We start from the raw sequence: 17,889 nt of genomic DNA, 5'->3' as shown, positions 1-17,889 counted from the left end.
TGAAATGTTGTTATTTTATGCTGGTAAAATGCAACTTTGTGTGTGTGGCAAATTCATGAAAATGGCAGGAATGTGCACCATGAGCTTATTCAAAGTAACCTTTTTCATTCTGTAGAAATCTCTCAGAAAATCCCCAAAATAGAACTGTGTGTATTAGGTTTTAGTGGGTAGCATTATAAGTTGTGAAATATTTGCATCAACCTCTTCCTTAAAAACTCTTAAAACAACAAATTCCAATTTATTTATAGGTGTAAGGAGCCAGATTCTTGGCTGGTGTAAGTTAGTGACTTCAGTGGAGCTATGCCAACTTACACCACCTGAAGATCTAGCCTGAGATGTTGTTTTTATGGAAGAGAAACTGTAGAGTTGGATTTGTTTAAAATAATCGGAACAATCAGTAAAGAACAACTTCGGTATTTTCTGCATTTTAGAGCTCTCTAAGGCTTGGTCTACACTTACCCCCCAAGTCGAAGTAAGGTACGCAAATTCAGCTACGTGAATAACGTAGCTGAATTCGACATACCTTACTTCGAACTTACCGCGGTTCAGACGCGGTCCACACGCGGCAGGCAGGCTCCCCCGTCGACTCCGCGGTACTCCTCTCGTCTAGCTGGAGTACCGCAGTCGACGGCGAGCACTTCCTGGTTCGATTTATCGCGTCCACAGCAGACGCGATAAATCGAACCCGGAACTTCGATCCCCAGCCGCCGAACTAGCGCGGCAGTGTAGACATACCCTAAATTTACCTCTGCTATTGCTGAGTCATGGGGGGCTGCATAGACATTCTGTGCTATGCAGCTGTGCATACTGCACCCCATTCTGAAAAGTTACTTCCCGCCAATCTTCTCTCAGAAGCAGAAGACTCAGCACCAGTTGAGTATAATATGGTAATTAGGCTTGTGAGAAGAATGTTGATGCAGTTAGTCTGCTTAGCATGAAACCTAAAAGTCTTAAAGTGAGTACCCTCCTTGGAAAGAAAATTTGAGGGAGCAGTATGGCATGAAAAGAGGAAGCTTCTTTAGGAGTGCTTTGCACAGCATGTGAATCTTTCCCTTTTATGTGTAACAAATGCTGCAATGGACAGTGGGTATCAAAGTCGGGGAGGTTGAGCTTCCGCAAACAGCCTTGCGTGGCCCTGTCTAGGCTCCACCTCCAGGTCCCCTCCTGCTTCCTGGTGCTGTGCTGCGGTGGGCTCTTCCCCTGTGGCTGGGGCCCCAGGCTGGGACTAATGGGGGCTGGCCTGCAGCCAGGGACTCCACCTGGCGCTCCGGGCCTGGGGGGTGGGGCTGGGAGCCGGTGGGCAGGGCCTCAGGCAGAAGGGGTGGGCGGGGCTGGGGGCTAGCCTCCCTAAGCCCGGGGTTCACCCACCGCCCAGGAATGCTGCCCAGAATGCAACACCACATGCATTTCAAATTGTATAGTGCCTTTTTTGCAGGAAGTAGATATTTATCCATTTTTTTTCTTATTAAAACAATAAATAAAATCCCTACCCTATTCGGAGAATAAAAGTCTGTTTTCTCCTCTTAACATTTATTTAAAAATATAGGCTACCAAATGTTTAATTATTAAAACCCGTGCATGAAGAAAATCCATATAGGAAAGTTTGTTCTGTTCTCGTTTCATAGTACAGTATTATCTGTATAATTTATTTTTATTCAAAGACTATTATGATAAAACTGAAATGAATCTCTCTCAAATTGATGGAGGAAAGGGACTAAAGATTCTTAAAGATAATTAAATTTTCAGGTTGTAATCACAGCATTTTTGTACCAGATACATTTCTGCCAATTTTCCTTAAGACTAGTACTATAAAAAAAGTTTGGTTCTTCTTTGAGTAATGTTCCTATGAGTGCTCCACTCCTGGTGCACACGTGCCCAACACATCCTTGATTGGAGATTTTCATTAGCAGTGTCCATTTGGCCTGCACATGTGCTGTTGGTATCCTTTGCCCTGCACTGAGGCTATATCAGGCTGTGTGGGTGAACCTCCCCCTCGGTTCCTTCTCAACCACCTCAGCTCGAGACGGAGCTAGCATGTTTATTTCTCGCCTACTTTGGCATTTATGGAGCTTCTCTTTAGCTTAGTTAACTGGTTTGTTAGTTGTAGTTAGCTTAGTGTTTAAAACAAAACAACACTCCTTTTGGTTAGGAAGACTTGTTCTGTTCCCGTCAGGGAAATTCTCCCTGTGAGGCGTGTGCCTGGTTCACTGGAGTTTAAATGCTGCCTCTTGTGTAAAGAGGCCATCCCAGCTGGTGACAGGCATTCACTGCCTGGGCAAGTCCTACATGCCGCAGAAGTGCAACTTCCATCTAGCTCTGAAATTAGGGTTTGGAATAACTAAGAAATCAAACTTCAACTCCTCATAATTAAGTGTTCCCTCTGCTCTCCTTTGGAACCAGGTCAGGACCCCTCTGAATATCAGTCTCCAGGAGTTTCTAGTGCCCCATCCATCTTGGTGCAACATTTTCCTAGCAAGAAGAAATGCTCAGAGCCCTCCTCCCAAATCCTCTCAGAAGAGGAGATCTAGTTCCTCTCCCAGGGATTCTCCTTCAAAAAGACCTCTGTCTCCAGCCAGATCTACAGCCTCGAAAAGGTCTTCCCTGAGGCTCAGTACTGTAGAGGGGAAAGGCCCCTCTGGGGGGGATGTTGGAAAACACAGCTCTAAGGCTAAACCGGGCTCTAGGAAGATCCTGGCATCCTTGGCTGGGGACAGCACCGAACATAGAAGATCTATACTGTCAACTCTGACTCGTCTCTCAATGCCCTTACCAAGTGTCTCAATATCATGTAAGCCTCCAACCTCTTCGATGCCAGCTTCAAAGCACCTTATGCTTCTGGTACCATTGGACAAAGACAAACAGCACCATTGAGTACCACAGGACTTCAGATATTAGAGAGACTTGGCAGTGACTGTTAAACCAGAGTCTCCATTGCTGGTAGGTAGTGAACATCTTTTGCTACCAAGAACCTCTTGGTCTCTGGATCTTTTTGTGTCCCCGGTTCCATTGCCACCCTTTTCTGTAGGAATTCCCCCATTAGAAAAAGAGGATGTTGATGATGACCTACCCACTGCTGCTTCCATTTCAGTGCAGGGTTCTCCAGTACACCCTTACGCTAACCCCTTCTCCCAAAGGGGCAGGGAAGATGCTCTGGGATCTCATCATTCCTGGTGAGAGTAACGCTGGATGCCAAACCCTTCCCTGTATGGCCGTGCTGGGACCCCTATTATCACCTGTTTTCTAGGGCCTGATCTTATCCCGTTGGAATGATAGGGAGAACTAAGCTTCCCCCCAGCAACAGAGGAAACATTTGAGGAGCAGGAGGCCAGAGTGGACAAAGAAGCCATGTCTCAAACCACCATCTCATCCTCTTTGCCAGATGAGGCCCTGATGCTTCCTCTTCCTTCAATAGCCAATCCAGGACCTTAAGTGGGTGGCAGACTCTCTGCAGATACCCCTTGAGGAGGTTGGAGAACCCCCACAAGCTGTTGGACATTCTACATTCCAACACCGTCTAGAGTTAACCTCTCTATTAATGAGACTCTACTGGAACATGCTATCTGGCAAACGCCGGGTACATAACACCCACTTGTAAGAGGTCCCACAAGAAATAGTCTATCCCCACCAAGAACTCTGAATTCCTCTTCTCCCACTCACCTCCCAATTCTCCGGTTGTTGATGCGGTTACCGAGTGGGGCAAACAACGCCATTATAAATTCATCCTATATGACAGAGACCAAAAACACCTGGACCTCCTGGGAAGGAAGGCCTACTCATTGGCTATGCTGCAATTACTCATTACAAATTACTAAGCATTGATGGCCAAGTACAACTTCACCAGCGACATGAAATATGGGTCATTTATTGACCATCTTCCTCTAGATCAAAGGGAACAATTTGAGGCCAGTATTGCTGAGGGACAGTTATTGGGAAGAACATTGCTGCAGGCAGCACTCAATACTGCAGACACCAAAGCTCATTCTATTTCTCGGCAGTGATGAGTAGGGCTTCCTGGCTGCAGTCGTCTGGCTTCCCAGTCAAGGATCTCCCATTTGATGGATGGAAGTTGTTTTCAGAGAACACAGACGAGTCGTTACATATTTTCCAGGGTCACATTACACTTGTTAGGCATCTGTACTCCTGCAAACCAATTTAAGTTCAGCAGATCACAAATGATACTAAGATCCCATCCTGTACAATTCTCCAGATTCCAGAGACCCGCAGAACCCCAGGAAGAAAGGCAGGTTCCAGAGGAAGAGACAGTATAATCCATCTGACATGGCTTCATAACAGGTGTCATCATTAAAGCATTAGTTTTGATGGGACAGTTGAAGGTTCGAATTCCCTCCCTCATTAGCCTGGCAGTTTCATTGTTTTGCTCATCTTCCCCCATTTGGAAACACACTCCCATTTCCAGCATGCCTGGGACTGTATCACCTCAGACAAATGGGTGCTGGAAGTAATATCATCGTGCTACACCATCCACATTACTTTCCTTCCTTCCTTCCTCCCTCCTCCTTGCCCTTCCCCGTCCCTTTTCAGGGACCCCTCTCACAAGCCCCTGCTAAGGCAGCAGATAAACTCTTCTGTAAGGTGCAATAGAACTGGTACCTGCTCAGTACAGGGGAAAGGTTTTCTATTCAGACTATTTCCTTATACCAAAGAAGAATGGAGGGTGGCAACCAATTCTAGATGTCTAAACAAATTTATGAAATCCCAGAGGTTCAGGCAGGTGACCCTGGTGGCTATAATTCCATCTCTAGATTCAGGGGATTGTTATTTGGCTCTCGACCTCCAGGACATGTACTTCCATATAGCAATGCACCCATCTCACAAGAGATTCCTCCAATTAGAGTAGACCAGGATCATTTTCAGTATTGTGTGCTCCTTGTTCTCAGCTCCGAGAATGTTCTTGACGATTCTATCAGTAGTGGCTGCTTATCTATGTCATCAGGCTATTGTGATATTCCCTTAACTCGAGGATAGGCTACTCAAATCTCAATCTTACCAAGAGGTTTTGTCCATATTCCACAAAGATAGGGTGTCCTTATGGCCACATCCCAGGTTTCTCCCTAAAGTAACTTCCAAATTTCACCTGAATCAGGCCATATACCTGCCAGTTTTCTTTCCAAAACTGCATACTTCTAACCGGGAGACTGTTCTCCACACTCTAGATGTGAGGAGGACATTATCCCTCTATCTGGAGAGAACTAAGCTATTTTGTAAATCCAATAGACAGTTTGTTTTGATTGCAGGCAGGTCAAAGGGCTCTGCCATTTCTACCCAGCGACTCTCTAAATGGATTTCTGAGTGTATTATAGTTTCCTACCAGGTTGTCGATGTTTCATCCCCGTCAGCTTTTTGGTGCACTGGACTAGAGCGTGATCTACATCTATGGCTTTCCTTAGAAATGTTCCCATTTCAGAAATCTGCAGTTACTACATGGTCTTTACTACATACCTTCTCTAGACACTGCCCTGGTCAATGTCTCCAGATATGATGATGCAGTTCTCTCTTCTGTGATGGACTCCATTCCAAAGTCCCCCTCCTACAGGGGACACTACTCAGGAGTCAGCAAGAGTGGAGCACTCATAGGGACACTACTCGAAGGTTACTCACCTGTGCAGTAACTGTGGTTCTTCTAGATGTGTGTTCCTACAAGTGCTCCAGTACCTACCCTCTTTCCCCTCTTCTTTGGAATTTCCTCCGAGATTCAGTAGTGCAGAAGGAACTAAGAGAGTGGTTTCCCATACAGCCTCGGTGCAGGGCAAAAGGATACCAGTGGTTCATGCGTGGGCTGAATGGACACTGCTAATGAAAATCTCCAATCAAGGCACATGCACCAAGAGTGGAACACCCATAGGGGGACACATCTCAACAAACCACACTGCATTGGGTGAGTAACCTCATCTCACCTCTTGGAAATGGGCCATCCTGATTATCACTACAAAAGTTTTTTTTCTCCTGCTGATAATAGCCCACCTTAACTGATTACTCTCGTTATAGTTAGTATGACAACACCCATTTTTTCATGTCCTCTGTGTGTGTGTGTGTGTGTGTGTGTGTGTATATATATCTTCCTACTGTATTTTCCACTGCATGCATCCGATGAAGTGGGTTTTAGCCCACGAAAGCTTATGCTCAAATAAATTTGTTAGTCTGTAAGGTGCCACAAGTACTCCTCGTTCTCTTCTTCTGTGTTAAACTGCTAGAGAGAGAAATCACTTAACAGTGTCATTTTAGTTTAACCGTGGACATCTTAAATGTTTAAAAAATGGTGAACTTGTTTTCACAGCTGCAAAAGTGCATTAAGCGACATAAATATCATCTGTCACATGTGGCTCTTTCTAGTCTCCCTGTCCCCAGGAATTTAAAAAAAATTAAATATGTTATATGTACACATCACTATCTTTGTATTAGCAAAGGTAAAGTCAGAAAAGCTCTCCTTTCACTTGGACATGGAAAGTGATGGGGACTGTGGTTGTTCTTAGACCCAGCAAGAGTTTGTTTCACAGTCTGGGACCAGTTCCTAAGAAAGATCTATCTCCTGCGCAAACAGGCTTTTCCTTTGTGGTAGACAAATGCGTTTTGCTGAGGAAAAGAGTTGTCAATCATGCTTCTTATTTGGAGCTTTAGGCAACTTTTTAGGTAACTTGGACTCAGGCCATTGCAAGCTTTGAAGATAAGGATCAATCCCTTGAATTTGACATTGTATTCTATGGGTAGACAATGTAGAGAGAAGAGGACAGGTTTGTGCTTGTGGTATGCCAGGCTGCTAAGAAGACAGGATGTCACCTTCAATTCGGTACTAGTTGTCGTTTCTTGAGGGCTGACTGCTTTATGTGCAGGTAGATTGCAGTGATGTAGTCCAGCTAGATGGTGACAAAGGCCTTTCTGACTGCATTAACTATTTGAAAGTGTTTCACTCTATAAGTAACTTAATGTATTTGAATGCAGTGTTGTTGTAGCCTTGTCAGTCCCAGAATATTAGAGAGACAAGGTGGGTGACGTAATTAATGTATTTGAAATTTACTGCACTCTTTACAGTAAAAGTAAGTATAAATGTGTAAAGTGCACCAGTCTTAAACTCACTGAAAATAGTATAGCAAATGCAGAATAATAGCTTAATTTAAAATGGGGGATACTTACCACTAAGGTTTTCCCAGGTGTTAGTCTAACAGTTACTTTAGTGTACAAAGAATCATCACAGGTTATCATAAATGCTAAAATTCCTGGTTGTATTTTTCAAGTGCAAAAATATTTATTTCCCCCCAAATAAACTGTTTTGGGGGGTATATGCTGTTTCTCTATTTTGGTAACTTGCTCTTTTGTTTAAATATATATTCAGTTTTACAACTATTTAAAAAAAATGTTACAAAACTGTGTAAATAGGACATAACAATTGTTTTACTTATCCAATGGCCTTATTAGAAAATAAGACAGACATCCCCACAAAAATCACACGGCTACTCTATTTTAAAATGCAATTGATATTTTTTTATGGGTTCTGGTACAATTTTTGCTTTAAAGAACTTTAATACTGATTGTGCCTTAAATTAATCTGTGATAAATTATGACAGTTCACTGATCATTGCCTTTCCCAAAGCTGTGTCTTCACGTACTGAGTTAAATTGAATTAAGTATATTGTTAACTATCCAGGCTCAGGCATTCATCAGTTATTGGAATAACATTCCCTTTGACGATGAAAAAGCTACTTCATGTTCCTACCTGGAAACAAAAAAGCAGTTGAGGAGAGGGGAACCATGTGTTAAAATACTTTTAAAGAGAATTTAATTGTGTTGAAATTGTCAAGGTTGGAGCCAAGGCCGTCCTTAGGCATATGCGGCTGCATAGGGCACCTGAAAATTTGGGGCATCCCTTGGATCCTAGTGTCCACCTGCCCGCCTCTTCCTATCCCTGTTCTGACCCTTCCTGCAGGCTCCCACCACAGCTGGCTGCTGCAGCCTGGTGAGTCTTCCTCCCGAGGGGATCTAGTACTTAGATCTGGCAGGCTGGAGGCTTTTTCACTCTTATTAGCACATCATTGAAACTGTTAAAGAGCCATTCAAGTGGTAATGAAGCCATTTAACAGGCATTTGTCAACCCCCAGCTATATCCTATCAGTTTCTGAATTTACTGACAAAAGCAGTTGTGCATTATTATAATATTGACTCAGAACGTGTTAGTCTAGAGGACCTTAGTTTAAAATTTGCTTTAAAAATATTTCATTAGTGTGTTGCTGAAGATTATAAAATCACATTTCTAAAAAAATCCTTGCATAGATCTTTAGATGCACAATCTGAGTGTTCATCTTTAACATTAAATGCTTGGATCTTCAGACATACAGTTTCTAAAATAAATCCTTAAAAAGTCCACCCTTATCTAAAATACACATGCGAGCCCGGGCTGCCATCGGGCATAGGGGCACCAGTTTAATAATAGTGCATAGGGCCCCATAAATCCTAAGGACGGCCCTGGTTGGAGCTTGTAAATGTGCATTTGCATTGTAATCATTCCCTGAAATAAAAATAAAATTATGAGCAACATAAATACATCAAAGAGAGCCTTCAGTTAACAGAAGCTAATAGAATCAGCCTAAATTCTCCTTTTTATGTAAATTATATTCACCATAAGCCGAATTCTATTCTGTTAGTATTACCTTACTTGGAATTTACACCTGTGCAGCGGAGAGTAGAATTTGGTTTTAAGGGCACCATCTTGCTCCCTTTTTTCAGGCAAAACTTGTATTGAAAACAGTCAGTGGGAGTTTTAGAGAGACAGAGTAGATGAGGTAATATCTTTTATTGGACCAGCTTCTGCTGGTGAGAAAGAGAAGCTTTTGAGCTACACATAGCTCTTCTTAAGATCTGGGTAAAATATTCCCAGCATCTCAGCAAAATGCAAGGTGGAACAGATTGTTTAGCATATATTGTAAGGGACCATTGAAGGTAGAGTTTTGTCAGGTTAAAATGTGCTGAATCAATCTCTTAAATGTGTTGCATCTTTCCCCATTCACTTTATCACCATCCTAATGGCATTTACAGAATCCTGTTGTTTGCATTCTTTAAGTGGAGGAAATCTGTAATTATAGGATTTTCTTTAAGTATTACACTGGTATCTGTTAACTGTTGTCAACTTTGGTTTTAAGTCCTCTAAATTGGCCATAAGAGTGAATACTGTACTGCAAGACTGTTTTATTTTACTTGTAACACTATTGAAACATTAAAGATGTTTGACAAAAGTAATGATGATTGTGCTTGCTTATTACACTCAGCCCTCTTGTATTTCTTGGAGGCTTGATACTCAAGTTATCACTTTCCATCTGTTTTCTTTGTGCATACATACATTATATTTTTAATTGACTATGTACACATCAACTACACTACATGTACTTTCGGGGTGTGGATTAACTTGTCAGACCTGGGCTCATCTGATGTCACGGTTTCTCCTCAAAGGACCAGGACACCTTGTGACACTCCTCTGCAAACTATTAGTTTTCTTTTTACAATGCTTACAAGAAATTATCAATGAGTCTTAAGGAGATTTTTGAGGCCCTCATACAAATTGTGGTGGTTTCAAGCATAAGGGGTAATTAAAAAGTCCAAAGTTGTTTGTATGAGGTGTGGCGAAGTGGCAGTTGAAACTGGCATTGGTGGTGGAGCAGAGAAGCAATGCAAGAAGAGACAAGCATGGAAATTCAGGGAAGGGCAAAGCTACAAATGGCCTTGGAAGTCGGGACAAAAAGCTTTAGGGGTAGGTTGGGTAGAAAGTGGAGGGATTCAGAAGGGGGTAGACATGGTCAGAACAACAAGCAAGAAAGATTAATTTGGTAGCTACATTTTATATAGCCTGGGAAGAGTGGGTGCAATGTGAGAGAGAGGGAGGCTGTAGATATAGAGGAGACAATCACACTAGTCAAGACAGCGGATAATGAGTAAGCAGTCTGGTTGTGTGAATAGAGAATGTTTGTTACAAATTTTATGCAGGAAGGAACATCAAAATTTGAACACAGCTTGTCTGTGTCAAGGGAGAGGAAAGATTGAAAGATGGATTTTATGTTTTGACTTGAGTGATTGGGATGATGGTAACAGTGACAAAGAATGGGAAGAGTGGACATGGCTTCGAAAGAAAGGTAAGAGTTTCAGTTTTGGCCTTGTTAAACTTCTATTTTAACAGCAAAAATATCCAGATGAAGATATTGGAGAGACAAGTTGAAATGTGGGATTAGATGAAAGGAGACACGTGTATGTAGCACAAGGTAGATCTGTAAAGTATTCATGTAAAGATGCTAGATTACTATTTGATATAATGAATGAATAATACTAAGGTAAGACCTGCTATAGGCTGGGATTTAAAATAAAAAAAGTCTTGTGCATTACGATTGGTAATGTGAAACTGTCTATTGACCTCTGTGACACTGGCATACCAAGTACCAGCTCATGCCAAGGCCACTGGGCCTCACTGAACATTGACAAATGCATAGCTGGAAACCAGTTTGGCTCACGTGTTAGCATTGTTAAAATAGATATTGCGTTTATAAGAATGTGGTTAGTGTTTATGAAATGATTGCAGGATACTGCATGTAGTAATCTCACTTATATTATTTGTATCCCATGGTATAAAGTTATATTGAGTGTTTGCAGTTTAAACCACTGTAATTGTGTAACTCACCAAACAAGAAAGAAGCATTAATTAATGCAAAGTGCTAGTCTTGCACATGAGAAGGCCCCATTGAAAGCTAATGAGCCATTGTGAAACATGAAAGTACAGACTTTTGATTGCTCCCCTCCCACACACCTACACAGCTATGAAGAGACCTCCAAGTGAACACTCCCATCAGTTTGAACTCTGGGGGAAGGAAATAAAAATGAGTGCTTGAGATGTTCATATTTGCTACTTGGTTGGTGAAATCTAAGTATAGGACTCACAACCAGTTTGGGGTTTGTGCCCTACTTCCAGGAGCATGCACAGGAATAAAAACTTGGCTGCTTTTGGAGGGGCACGTTCTGTGCCCCCCGCAGCCAGAGGAACTGCCTTTTCCCTCCCACCCATGCCAGAGGAGCTGCCTCTCTTCCCCCCAATCCTCCACTATGGCTGGAGAAGCTGGCTCCTCTCCTCTCCCCTCCCCTTCCACCCCCGCGCGGCCAGAGGAGCTGATTTAGTCCAGGGCTGGTGGAGCGGTCATCCCCCCCCCCCAGCCCGGGGCCGGACGAGCTCACTTTCCCCACCCCTGCCCAGAGGAGTTCTGTGCCACCACTGATTGGGGGGCTTCTTTGTGCATGCCCCTGCCTGTTTCCCAACAGTCTGCCCCGAGGTTGGCACTCACGCTTGTGAGCCAGTTCAGACAATGTAACAATCTCATTACTCCAAAGAATTAGATACAGCTTTTTTGTATTTTAAGTTGTATCAATATGGGGCCAACAGTGTGTGTGTGTGTGTGTGTGTGTGTGGTACTGATACTTAATGTTATTCTCTGCAAAAAGCTGTGGTTTTACTTTGTTGGTAGTAGGTACTGGTGCTCCCTCAGGGGCAAGTGGAATATATTTCTTGAAAATGGTGATTACCTGTGCTAATTTGCAGTTAGAATGCAACACTTTTAAAAAGGCTATTTTATTGATGTAGATTAACTTGCATAACTTTGTACCTATAATTATAGTTTGCATCATAAGTCTGAACACTAAATTCAAATATAAGGAATAAGGATTATGCACTCTGTGGTGCTTTAAAGTGACTGCAAATTCAGCAAGAGTCAGTTTGCTTTCAGGAGTGTTTTTTTTACCTGTAAAGATGTGCGAGTAGCACTCGTCAAAATGAGAAGTGACAACACTGGCTAAAGCTAGATTGTAGGGTATGATCCAAAGCTCGCTGAAGTCAATGGAAAAACTCCCACAGACTTCTCTGGTCTTTGGATTAGGCCCGCAGTGCAAGTACAGTCAGGGCCAGCTCTACCATTTTTGCCGGCCCTGAGGACAGTAGATCTGCAAATTCTCCCAGTCGAGGAAGACTGCTCTTTGTCTTAATCTCCAGCAGCTCTGCTTTTTCTGCTCTTAGCAGGGCAAAACTGAGCAGTAACTGCCAAATAACTATAGATTGTCAGTTGCTTGTATGAGGTGGACACTATCCAGCAGGAGTTAGGTTGAGACCAGTAGTTCATTTGTGACATGCAAAACTGAGAGGAGACTTAATCTATTTCATTACACAGCACTCTCCTCTACAAAAATGGTTAACGGTCAAGAATAAACATACAGACTCCCTACACAGATCCCCAAAATGCCAAGGCTCAGTCAATAAATATTTTTCTTCTCATTTAATATTTCAGCTGTTCCATTAACAGCAGTGGAGGATCAAAATATTGAATTCTCTTTTCAGTCAGCATATTTTTTAATAAACCTTCATTGTTGTTTTTGTAGTGCGCCTAGAAAATTCTGGTGGTCTTCTTTTACACGGATAAATTGCACAGATTATTTTCTGGGAGTACTTATTAGACACTTTGATTTTGTTAGGAGGTGAATACATAGTGATTAGAGTGGTTGAAAAGTTAGAGGTTTTTTTCCACAAAAAGTTTAACTTTTTGAGCAGAAATTCAAATACTGAAATATTTCAATTTGAAAATGGTGCCTCATGGGAGCTGTAGTTTGCATGCCTCAAGCTGCTATTCTCCTCTACAGGCCAGTCTCCCAGAACAGACTACATCTCCCATTTTGGAAAAGGAAAGTGGTAGATGTAGTTCAGCCAGGTAGCGTGGCCCATAGAGAATCGAGATGTAACATCACTGAACTACAACTCTCATTAGGCACCATGGCAGCATTTCTAAAGCAAAATATTTTACTTTTTGAGTGATCTTTTTATTTAAAATAAATAATAAATGAAAGTTTTCACAAGGAGTGTCTGCTTTTCATGGAAACTTTTTGCTTTTCCGAAAACTAATTTTTCTGTCTAAAAATAGTTGTTCTTAGAGTGCTTGCTCATGTCAATTCCGTGTTAGGTGTGTGTGCCCATGAACGTGACTGCCGGAGATTTTTCTCTTAGTGGTATCCGTAGGTCCGGCTCTGGCACCCCCTAGAACCCTACACTCATGCGCCGGTATATGGGATGCCGCCAGGTCCACACCCTCTGTTCCTTCTTGCCACCCATGATGGTTGCTGGAACGCCTCTCTCTCTTGCCGCTTGCAAGAGCTCCTAGTGTTTTTTCATTATACAATTAATGTATATAGTTATATTTTAGTGTTAGTAGTTAGATAAGTTAGGATAGATAGTGGTTCCATCAGGGACGTTGTTTCAGGAACGGGGCGTGACCCAGTCCCTGGGTTTCAAATTGTGTGCTGCCTGTCACAAGCCCATGCCAGTGAGCAACCCCCTCCACCCCCCAAGTTACTTAAAGTGCCTGGGGGGAAACGCACGTCAACAAGTGCAAGATCTATAGGCACTTCAGGCAACGCATACAGAGGACGTGGTATTTGCCTAAAAGCCCTGTTAATAGAGGTGGCCCTTAGACTGGCCTTGGAGCCATCCCACTCCAATTCAGTGCCGAGCACTTCAACCTTGGTACAGAGTGCTCCACGAGAACTGAGCTCACCACGACACCATTCACCATCGCTGATGCTGAGAAAGCGACACAGAAGGCAGAATGCTGAATGAGAGCGCTCCCCCGCGCCAAAGAAAGATAAGAAAGGGGTGGCAGGTGAAGGACCCGAGCCGGGCCACTTGCCATCTGTGGAGTATCTCCACCTAAGGCTCCAAGCCCAAAAAGGGAACCACCACCAACTCCTGTTAGCTCCTTCGACGCCGGAGGCATTTTAGGTGGCCAGGGACCTGATAGCCCTACTGGTGCCACCCACATCGCGAGACCTCCCTTCGACTTTGGAGTCAGTGAAGGCAGGCCCCTCCAAGGGGAAAACCCCCCATGGCACTGTCGCAATGGTCACTCACCTGCCAGCGGTCCCCAGCATTCTGGCACTGGTCTCCTACACCATGACCTCGGTCTCCAACTCTGTGACCCCCCATCCCCAGCTCCTCATTCCCAGTCACTGGCTCCATGACACGTATTGCTGGCCTCACAATATTGATTTCTGTCATATCGGCACTGGTTGCCAACCTCTCAGCATGGGTCACCGACTCCGGCACTGGTCCCGACTCCTCAATCCCCGACTCCTCAGCACTCTCCACCACCTCAGCACTGATCCCTGCCTCCATGGTATCGATCCACAAAGCCACATCGCAGGACCCCCTTCCCTCCGGCACCACTCCCCAGCTCCCCATCATAGCCGGCAGAGGGAGGCACCGACAGCCCTGCTGCAGTCTCCAAGGGAGGAGTCCTCCCCAACCATAGAAGCATTGGTCGCTGTATGCACCGGACTTCGGTGCTGGCCCTGCGGTGGGAGTCTGGCCACCAGGGCAATGACCAGCACATTTGGCAATATTGGAACCTGTGGGGTGTTCCTCTGATGCCAGGGCCTTACTCCCATAGGTCATCAGCAGCCACATCTGAGAAGCAGATCACGGCACCGCCCGCCTGCCCAGATGCAGGAGCCTGACTCCAATGCCGGTACCAAGCTGCAGACCTCGGCTCCGGGGGAAATTACCCTGATTGAAGAGGGGGTTCCAGTCACTCCCCCGGCGTTACCATTGTCCTCATCATCCCCAGACAAGGCGGTCGCTGGTCCTGCCCACCAGCTCCCACCAGATGACTTTTGGGCTCACCAGGAGTTCCTTAAAAGAGTTGCCTCAAAGTTAGGATGAGAGGCAAAGGAGCTGAAGGAGTCTACAGATAGTCTCTTAGACATGCTGGTGGCTATGGCCACTTCTAAGATTATGCTGCTGGTTCACAAAGCGGTGCTGAAATTGGTCAAGGCCCTCTGGCAGACCCTATCTTCTCTGTCTCCAAATCGAAAAGGGCAGGAAAAGAAGAAGTATGTCCCCACCAAAGGTTTTGAGTACTTGTACTCTCACCCACCCCTGGGTCTCTGGTGGTGTCTGCCGAGAATGAGCGGGACAGGCAGAGCGCCACACACAAAAATAAGGATGCAAAGAAGCTGCACTTGTTTGGGAGAAAAATTTATTCGACAGCCAGCCTCCAACTCAGGATCTCCAACCAGCAGGCATTGCTGGGGAGATATAATTATAATATCTGGGACTATGTGGCCAAATTTAAGGATTCCTTGCCTCAGGATTCGAAGCAAGAATTTCTGATCATTATGGAGGAGTTCTAGACAATAGCCAGAGCCTTTTTCCTGGCCTCACAACGTTGGTCTCCATCTCCTCGGCACCGGTCATCGTCATATCGGCACCAGTCAACATTGGATGCAGTTGATTTGGGGTCCAGGTCAAAGGCTTCAGCTGTGTCCATGTGGCACAGTTCGTGGCCGCAGTCCTTACGAGGTGGAGCACTCTATTCAGGACCTACCCTTTTGAGGGCAGTGTTCTGTTTTCAGAGTAGACAGATACCAAGCTGCACGTCCTGAAGGACACCAGGGCCGCCCTGCGCTCCTTAGGCCTGGATACTAGGAGACATTTCCATCCACCACCACTGCCTAGATTCTCGGGTCCACCTCTGCAAGGACCGTATAAGAAAAGAGACAGAGGCTTTAAATTCTGCTGACCTGCTCCATCCTCCTCGACCTCCCAGTTGGGCTCCGCACGACAGCCAGGTGGCCCACAGCAGGCATTTGAAGGGTGCGCCCGAGGACGGTGTACTGGACTTGCCTCAGGATCCCTCCCCCCATTTATTTCTGAATTGTTTATCTTCTTCTTCTCACTGCATGGGCCCAGGTTACCTCAACTCATTGGATGCTCAGCAGCATAACAGCTGGTTACACCCTGCAGTTTTCCTCCACCCCTTCCTCCCACCCTCTTTCCCCGTCCCTCTTCAGGGACCCCTCTCATGAACAACTCCTCATCCAGGAGGTGGAAACCCTCCTACAGGTAGGAGTTGTAGAGGAAGTTCCTCAAGAACTGAGGCGGAAGGGGTTTTACTCCTGATATTTCCTAATCCCGATATTTCCTAATCCCGAAGGTCAAAGGGGGCCTCAGGCCCATCCTAGATCTGCATCGCCTCAACTAATATCTCAAGAAGTTGAAGTTCCGCATGGTCTCCCTGGCCTCAGTCATTCCCTCCCTGGATCCAGGAGACTGGTATGCCTCCTTCGACTTAAAGGATGCCTATTTCCATGTTTCTATTTTCCGTGGACACAGAAGATTCCTCCAATTCATGATAGGTCAGCACTATTACCAATTCACGGCACTGCCCTTCGGCCTATCGTCTGCTGGGAGGGTCTTCACAAAGTGCATGGTGGTGGTGGCCGCTTACCTGAGATGTCAAAGCGTGCAGATCTGTCCGTACTTTGATGACTGGCTTGTCAGAGACAGATCACGAGCCCAGGTCCAGCACAGCCTCACTTTAGTACGAGCCACCTGTTAAGAGCTGGGCCTGCTTATAAACGAACAGAAATCAACTCTGACCCCAGTTCAGAGAATAGAATTTATAGGACCTGTCATCCCTGACTTGGTGGGCAGACTCACAATCAGTGTTGGAAGGGGTTCCCTTCGTAGCCCCATCCCCATCAGTGACGTTGGTCTCAGACACTTCGGATCTGGGGTGGGGAGCCCATCTTGGCAACCTCAGTATGCAGGGTCTCTGGTCCAAGGAGGATCTCTCCCTCTATATAAATGTCGGGGTACTCGGAGCTATACTCTTGGCCTGCCAGGTGTTTCTTCCCTATCTGATGGGCAGAGTGGTGCAGATCTTAATGGACAATACTGCCGTATGTTCTACACCAACAAGCAAGGTGGAGCTTGCTCGTCGGTCCTGTGTCAAGAGACTCTCCAGTTATAGGACTTCTGTGTGCAGCATGCCATTCATCTTGTGGCGTTGCACCTCCCGGGTGCCCAGAATGTGCTAGCAGATCTCCTCAGCAGATCCTTCTCTTCTTGCCACAATTGGTCACTCCACCCAGAGATTGTAGAGGTGGGGGACTCCCCAGGAGAACCTATTTGCATCCAGACAGAACAGAAAATGTAAGTAATTTTGCTCGATCTGCGGGCTTGCCAGATGTTCCCTGTCCGACTACTATACACCTTCCTGCCAATACCCCTGGTTCGCAAGGTCCTCCTGAAGGTCAAGCGGAACAAGGCAAAGATAATCCTGACAGCTGCGGCATGGCTGCACCAACTCTGGTTCCACATGCTGCTGGAACTTTCGATAACGACCCTGTTAGTGCTCCCGCTCCGACCAGACTTGCTCTCACGGAACCAAGGCTGTCTGCTTCACTCAAACCTACTGTCCCTGCACCTGACTCTGTGGCTTCTGTGTGGCTGAACGCAGAGGAATGGGAGGAAGATCTGCTCGGTGTAAGTCCAGCACATCCAGTTGGGTAGCAGGAAGCCCTCCATCAGGGCGACCTACCTATCTAAATGAAAACGCTTCACCTGTTGGGCCTCGGGCCACAGTCTTTCTCCCTCCTGGTTCTCGCTATAATCCATCATAGACTACCTGCTTCATCTCAAGCACCAAGGGCCTGGCCCTTTTGTCAATCAAGTTCACTTGGCAGCCATCTCGGTCTTCCACCCTCCGGTCCAAGGTAGATCAGTCTTCTCTCATGACATGACGATCAGGCTCCTGAAAGGTCTGGAAAGGCTATACTTGCAAGTTCATGACCCTATCCCTCCTTGGGACCTAAACCTGGTGCTGTCAAGGCTCGCGGGTCCCCCCCTTTGAGCTGCTGTCGTCTTGTTCTCTGCTGCTCCTCTCATGGAAGGACTCCTTCCTGGAGGCAATCACTTCAGCCCGACGGGTCTCCGAGATCAGAGTTTTGATGTCTGAACCCCGTTATACAGTGTTTTACAAGGACCAGGTTCAGCTTTCTTACCTAAGGTGGTGTCAGTTTCACAAT

The sequence above is a fragment of the Emys orbicularis genome, chromosome 6 (assembly GCF_028017835.1).
Source record: "Emys orbicularis isolate rEmyOrb1 chromosome 6, rEmyOrb1.hap1, whole genome shotgun sequence".
NCBI lineage: Eukaryota > Metazoa > Chordata > Testudines > Emydidae > Emys > Emys orbicularis.
Note: the sequence above shows the minus strand (reverse complement) of the source record.